Source organism: Parus major, chromosome 2 (assembly GCF_001522545.3).
Source record: "Parus major isolate Abel chromosome 2, Parus_major1.1, whole genome shotgun sequence".
NCBI classification, from domain to species: domain Eukaryota; kingdom Metazoa; phylum Chordata; class Aves; order Passeriformes; family Paridae; genus Parus; species Parus major.
In genome coordinates this window covers 76,694,533-76,702,558 of record NC_031769.1, presented here as the reverse complement: position 1 = coordinate 76,702,558, position 8,026 = coordinate 76,694,533, and the positions used below count along the sequence as shown (strand labels likewise).

Below are 8,026 nucleotides of genomic sequence, written 5' to 3'. Positions count from 1 at the left end.
GAAACTGGTTAGTTTAATGTATTCCAGGAAGCTTAGATGGAAACAGTAAAACATAAGCCAGTTACTGCTATCATGATTTTCAGAATCTGCCAAAATCTGTCATTATGTTGAGCAGTTCAAGTCACTAGCAAGCTGAGCTAGCACTTTTTCCACCACCCACTCGCTCACCTAGTTAGTGTCTCTGTTTAGTGAGAGTGAAGTGTAGTGGAAGAAAGAAGACAAGGAGATTAAAAGTGGCCTGATTATCAGAGTTACCTGACCGGATGTATCTCTTGGATGAGTCCCGTGGTGCAAACAGCCAAATTAATCACACTGTTTTTCCTCCCATGTGTTTGAAAACCTCGTGACTGAAACACTTATTGCTGATCAACCCTGTAAGAGCCAGACATGCTGTATGGAGAGCTCTGAAAGCAGAGTCACTGGAGTGAAACAGGCAGGAGGGAGTTCAGAACTGTGCCCAGAGAGATAAACACAAACATCTTGGTTTTACGTCCAGAACCGTCTCTGTGAAATTCTTAAGTCAGTCTGATCTGTGTATCATACAGAACCAGTATAATAGGTTTGAAAGAAGAAAAAAGAAAGAGGAAGAGGAAAAAAACCTGCAAAAGAGTTTTTATTTTCTTTGATTTGGTATCTGTGAGCTTGCACTGTTTGACCCCAATTCTTCACCCTCTGATCCGGGCCTGAAGTCTTGAATCTGATACAAGAATGTCACTGTATTTGGCTCTAAATTTGACTACAAGCCATCTTAAAGTGAAACTGCAAAATGTTGTCTGGCCTCCTGGGGGTGAAACCCAGCAAACACCTAATCTGTGGCAGCTACATGAACCAGAAGGGTAAAGCTTAAGAATGTTCCTCATTTTCCCTTGAGACCCTATAGCAAGCCTGACCTGTTTTCTGCCTTACTCTGCTTTATGCCTGGCCTTGTGGGTGTTTTTACTGTCTGCAGCTCTCATAACTCTAAAAAATTAGAATTAAATCTATGTTTATCTCCCTTAGAAAAATCTCCTGACACCTTTTTCTCTATCCTTCAAGAATCCTTACAATGTCCTGTTAAAAAAAATGCAGCAAATAAAAATAGTGGTTTTTTGGTTTTGTTTATTTGTTCAATTTTCAAATACATGGCACCAAGTTATCATAGTAGCTTTCAAACTGTAAAAATGCAGCTTCAGAAACACTTGATTGCAAAGAAAACCAGCTGTCTTAAATAATACAGATTTTTGTACATCTTGAAGCATTTAGTTCAAGTGAAAGAGCTGTCAGAAATATGCATCAGAAGACCTAGTTTTAATTAAAATTCTTGCCCTCTAATTCTGGCTCTATTTATTTAACAAGAATCTCTTTCTTCCCAGCTGTTACTTAGCAAGCCATGATGCTCCAGAGTGTGAATACCTGTCAATTACACAGCATTAGTCAGCCCCTCAATGAGCGCACTGTGGATGATGAAAGCAGACAGGGAAGAATGTGGGACAGGGTTGCCTCCATTCATAGACATTACTCTTTGAAGCATGAAGCAGGTAAGATGGGACTATAATTCTGGGCTGTGGTGGTGTCCGTGGAAGAGGAATGTCAAACCTTCTCCTGTTTCTTTTTTTCTCCTTTCATGTCCAAAATCAAGAGCACTCTTCTGCTGCCTACATTTATTTAGTAACCACTGATTTTTCAAGATCTTTTCAGAATGTGGTATTATCTTTATACTGTAATCCACAGTCTATTGAATTAACAAGTCTGAAGAGACCAGGATATTGATTGCCCATGAAGTCTGTGTGTTTTACCTTCCCTCCCATCAAATCTTTAAACTTGTAGTTTTTACTCTCTAAAACATTTTTTTGCTTTTTTTTCCATGCAAAGTTGACATCTTAATGAACAGCTACATGAAATAACTCACAGGCAAGGGACATGTGAAGCAGTTAACCCAAGGCAAATAGGGTTGTTGTGATTTCTGTCAAGCAGCAAAGCCATCATGTGACTTGAATACAGCTTGGGGCTGTCCCAAGCACCCTTGAATGAGTCAGGGCCATGTTTCCTGGATGATCAAACATCTTTCTTTCAGTATGCAGCTTTCTTCTTTCACAGGCTTTCAAATGTATAGTTTACTACTTTCTCAGGAGCAAACTGGTGCATTTTTTCTGATCCATGTCAATACCTGCAGCATTGCCTCTTCCATCATGTAGCCAAAATCTCAGCTAAGAGTCCCTATGGCTGTCACAACAGGACTTCTGAAGCTTTCAACCAAAAATATTTAAATCAGTAGATTGCAACTGATATATTTACAGGTTTGTTTTTGGTAGCAGTCTCTTGACCAAAAGTAAATTGTTATATTTTGTTTTCTTAAAGCATTTGAAAGAGCGGTGCTGCTGTCCCTACTCATGCAGTGACTTACAAGGTCCATCACATCATGCTGGTAAGAGGAAGAGAGCTAGACCCTTTCACCAGAGAAGAAAATAGCATCAAGGAAAATAAAAATATTTGCCCAAAATCACATAGGAGAGAACCTGAGCATTAACAACAAGATTGTTCTTAGTGTATTTTCCTGGGCAAAGCAGGAGCTTAGGAGCTTTCCAGGTAACTTACAGCTTTTTTCCCTGCTGTAGGTAAGTGCTTAGAGAAGGTCTGAAAATGATAGCAGATCATGTCAGGCACCATTTTGTATCAATGGTTTGATACTCTGAATTTTGAAAAATAATGATGATTTTATGAATTCTGCCTTAAAAAAACAAGAAAAAAAATTAAAAATCAGGAACTTGAATCACAGGGGAGAGAGAAAAGAGCTTGCAGCAGTACTTCTGAGAGGTCCAAATGGCCCATTCATTTCAGCAAGATAGCTCAGCTAGCCAGCTAGCTGAGAGTAATAGTAATTTAAATATCAAACTTGTTAGCAGTTTCATTCCTAATGAAAGACCAGGCTTTACAGATAGCTTTACTGGATAACTTTCCAATAAAACCCTACTAATGGAATCAGAGTTATACTAGCAAAAAAGTGCTAGGGCTAGCATAGTTTACAGTGGTTCAATGTGTGAAATGAGCTATACTGACAAAAGCACATTTGGACAATATAACTGCTTCTATGGTATCCAGCAGATTTGTGGCAATGGATTAAAACTAGACAGTTGAAGGGGTTATAGCCCACAACTTTGATTTTGGTCCATTTCACTGCCCTAGCAGCATCTGTCAGGAAGGTGCAGGACACCTGGGTCATCTAGTTTTAATCTGTTGTCACAGATGTGTCAGAACACAAACCCAGGACTTTAGGCAATGTCACAAGGATTTTTACAAATCATATGCACACCAGTGTAACTGATGCAGCTAAAGTTTCTTACGTAGTTTTATGCATGGAGGCATCCATAGGTTTTCATTAAACACGTGCGTGGGCACGTAAGTGGCGTGTTTGCCTGATGTCAGAAGTGATACTACTTTTTCCTGATACAGAAACAGCTAAATCAAGAAACCCAGCAGAGCTTCTAAGAACATTTGAGCTACACTCAGGGGCTCTACCAACACAGCTGTGATCTGAACATTTGTGTAGTACACTGCATGTGGGATGTCAAGAAGGCAAATAACACAGCCCCTGCCTGAACTGGAGGGACTTGCACCCACATTGTCCCGCTCAGGTATTTTGATAATTTACCTAACATTGAATAGGTATACCTGAAACTGAGTTGAAATGCAGATGGAAAACTTAAGAGCAAAGCTGTCTGTCAAGGCTGGTTGCTTTTTTTCTGGTTTGGTGAAAGCAGTTTGAAATACAGCATTTGACTGAATTTGACTTTTCAGTGTGAATGTCTGGATTTGCTCATTCAAAGAGCTGAAAGAAATCTACCCTGCCCTACTCTGTACTGAGTTTGGCCTCCAAGCTGCTTTCTAAGAAAAGGAAACTTTCTTTCTTCTGTTAGAAAAAGGCATTTGGTAGGTGCATATATTTATGGCCATAGTTGGAAGATGTTAGCCTTGTTCCCAGTGTGTTCCATGTACCCATTTGCCTGTATGTAATATACCAACCTCAGTCTCTTTGCCGTCTCTGTATTACAACACTGATTGAGTCTAAATAACCTATCATTGCACCCTACTAATTGTTCCACTAACTGTGTGAGTTCAGAGGTAATGCACAAATGCATTAGCCTTGGGCCAAACCTGAAGGACCTCAGTAAACCTCTGCCTTTTTCCAAGCTTCTGCCAGTGTGGCTCCAGGGAGAACCATTTAGAAATAAGGGACAACATGCTCCAATAATGAAGAGCTGTGTCACTGAGTAAATGTCCAAGGCTGTATCACCGGGACGTCATCTTGTTTCTCCACGGAAGTGAAAGCTGCAGTCCTGGACACACAAGTCATCTCATACAGAGCTTCCACTGTCAAAAGAGGCTCTCATATATTACTCTTTGTTGTTCACCTTCGGGGAAGCACCTGTAATATTCTTTCATTTATGGTGAAATAATAGTTTCTGTAAGATGGTTTCAGTCTTACCTTCCATCAGAGCAGCATGTGCACAAAAAGAATCAGTGTGCTTTATCTGCTAATGCAGAGCTGGGATTTGAGAGCCATAGATTCCCAAACTGCTTTTGTCACAGGCTTGATAGGTGACCAACAGTGTAACAGTAAATTGAACTCTTGTGCTGAGGAAGGGAAAATACAAGTGTCTTTATGTTTTCTAAAGTGTGCCTTTGGACATTGATTATATGTGTTGCAGTGTTAAGCTGTTAGCTTTCATAAAAAAAAATAATAGAAAATGAATTGTTCTAGCAGCCACTGATTTTAAAAATAGGGTTTCTTTAAAAAATGGCATGATCTTAAGGCCAACCACCATGTTTTGAACAGGTTCCACATTTTATTTAATGACCTTTTTTTTTTTTTTTTTTTGGTAAAGCATCAGTCATGCATGAATTACAAAATACCTTTCTGAAACTGAATATATATGGCTTTACTGTGCAAATGTTTGAAGTGCATGCCTTCCATTAGGAAATTTGTTTAGTGGAGTGAAATCCTAACTGTGTTAAAATCAGCAGGGCTTTTGCTATTTGTTCCAGCAGGCTATTAAATTTTCAACTGAGAATAGTTTACCAGATAGGGTGCAACATTCTCAGCTTTTTTGTGGTTTTAGAATTATGTCCAGGCAGAGTAGATGGAGTATAGCTTTTAACTATGAGTTTGAAAATGCTTTGCTAATTCGCCTAGCAATTGCTGTGCATGAATTAGTGTTTATTCCCTTTTTAGGGATAAGAAAATTGAATCTAAACCTCCAGCTGTCTACGATTGCACAGAAGGAGTCACAAAACTGAAGGACAAAACTCTGACTAATTGAAAATTCCGACTATCATCGTTTTTCTTGACTCAAGAACTGAAAAAAGGATTCATGCCTTTTAGTGTCAAAAAGGTTGGAATCTGCCTGTAGCCCTCAGAAGATAAGAATAGCACACTGAAGCATGGTACACATTTCTCTCTAGAGCTGATTTTCTTGTTTGCATCTCTTCTTTTCATTCTATCTTGACCCTTTATGTTGTTCCTCTGATGTCCATGACACTGTTCTTAGAGCTCTTTTATGGATTTAGAGAGAATGGAAAAGCCTGAAGCAACTTGTTGGCAGTAGGCATAAGTGATGGATTTGAAAAGCAGAAAGGTTAGAAAACTAAATGGTATATATAACTAAAACTTATGAGCAGTAGAGGGTTGCTTGCCCTCTGCCCTTGCAAGTGGGATGGAGGTGACTGTAAAAGCAAAACAATATAAATTAAAGGTTAAATTGTACTGAAAAAAACATTGTTTCAAATCTACTTTTTGCAAACAGACCAAAAAGCTTTTCTCATCATAAATTAGACCTTTTTTTTTTTTTTTTTTTTTTTCTGTAAGAGTCTCAGAAGTATCTATTTACACTCCAACCTTCTAATGCATAATGCACAAGTCTCAGAAGGTCACAGCTGGGTGGGGAGACTGTTTTCATTTGTTACTTTAAGAGAGTTTGTAGCTGCTGCTATACCTGACTCCTGTAGGAAGAGCAAGTATTTAGGAAGCCTCCAGAGTCAAGGCTTTGAAGCTCAAAGCAACTGCTGAGGTCTCCCAGTTTTCAGAATAAAATGATACTTCGACTGCCGTCTCTGGATTTTTTGTTGGAATGTTATATGAGTCTTGATGAAGCAGCTTTGTGAAAAACAGAATCTTAAACAAAGCTTCTTCAGTTAGGATCTATTGTCTGCAATGCTCATCACTATTGAAACATATTTTGTTCATTGTTCTGGAACAAAATCTCCTGCTCATGGTACTGACTATGGCTTTAGGAAGTGGTGTTGGAACTTGCAGTTCTTGTAGAGAAAGGTAGCTCAGCCCCTGAGAGTAGCATTAGGAGGCTTATGATGGAAATGTGCTCCTTACAGTGTTTAAATTTTTTTTCCCACTTAGCAAATTGTAAGTTTCTGAACCAAAAAGTGAGAAGAAAGAATTGCAAACCTATAACTGGGGGTAAATTAAAGCAGATTCATATGGTTCATCTCTCAGCTATTGCTTTGCCTTCCCATCTGGTAATGATCAATAGGAGGCATAACATAAATAAGCCACAGTGTATTTTGTGTGCGCATGCGTGCGCTCTGGACTTCCGTTCCATTTTGAAATCACATCTGCACTTTATGAGGAAGATACTTGGACGAGATTGTTACCAGCACTCCACGTTTGCAGCATCTGTCTGCTCCTATGTGATAAATATTTAATGTGCTTGGCTGTGTGCATGCAGAATAACAGGCTCTGCCAGAACTGCAGATCAATCACTCAACCTACAGGAGCCACCACACGCAGGGGAGCACGCGGTGTGTGCGCACACACACACACACACACACACACACACAGGATCACCCTCTGTCTGTCATTCAGTCAATGGATTTAACGTTTATTATCATGGGGAACGCTCTTATCCTATTTAATCCTGTCTAGATGGCTCTAGAATTTCACACACACACACCCAACTGAGAAAATGTAATCCAATAGCACTTTGTTTTGGGGAGCTGTTGAATGCAGATGTAGTAGACCGGTTCTGCTTTTGCTATTAACTTTTCCCTGTGCATCATGCTGATTGCCTTTTCCTTCTGCAGTAGCTATCCTTGTTCCCTTATATGCTCTGGCTGCATCAACAGAGCTCTCTGGCAATTAAGTAAAATAGTATCTTCTGAACATAGATGTGCAGAAACAGGGATCATGGTGCATTTAACTTTAATCACTTCATCACCTTAAGAAAAGACTACTACAAATTGTAGAGAAGGTGTAATATTCCTTTTGAATCTCTGTAGTGGAATTGTTCCAGACATTTGTGTTAATGCCTGACTGCATCCATAAATAATACATTTTTGAAGGCAGTGTATTAGGAATAGCTGAGCTGTGTAGTGATGAATTTGTGGTGAGCTAAGCAAGTTGTCCAAGGGAGAACTAAATTAAAATAACCTTTACTTCTCTCCTCTCCCACCTGCATGCCATACTCCATGGAAATAATCATTATTTTGTTTGACGGTAGAGCACACATTATGTCAGGTATTTGCTTGACAGAGAATAAAGAAAAGTGTTGCTGCAAGGCAATTGAATATACATTGCAAAACATGATAAATTTCAAGGTCAGTGGATCCAGCACTCAATCTACCAAACAATCTACCCAACTTGATTTATCTATCAATATTTAGAGCTAGTCAATATTTTCTTTTATGAAAGAACATTGGTCCTTAAAAATGCTTAACTAAATTAGTTTCACTTGCAGAAAAAAAATATTTGGCAAAAAGTCATATATTCTGATTCTGTGCTGAAATGTGCTGAAATGTTAATTCACTTCATATCCTGGTATGAATGCTTTGCTATGGACTGAGATGCCTCCAACTTTATACTATTTTAATACAAAAATCAGAAAAAAAAGTAACTTATTTTTCCTAATCGAACTCATTGCTCTACTGTATAATGGAGAAAAAAAAAAATAAAAATACAAGAAATATAAAAATACCAAAACTTTAGGACCTAAACTTTCTGCTTAAAGAAAATTATTTTGGCATCCACAGCACAAAAAAC

The 8,026-nt window shown here is 38.6% G+C and overlaps 1 long non-coding RNA gene across 1 annotated transcript; it reads left to right on the top strand.

Moving 5' to 3' along the window:
- The first annotated feature begins 1,356 nt into the window (after nt 1-1,356).
- LOC107199253 lies at nt 1,357-5,740 on the top strand. The gene is made up of 4 exons (XR_001519190.1): nt 1,357-1,517; nt 2,338-2,404; nt 3,430-3,611; nt 5,210-5,740. It is a non-coding gene; the product is annotated as an uncharacterized LOC107199253 (long non-coding RNA).
- Nucleotides 5,741-8,026: the final 2,286 nt, after the last annotated feature.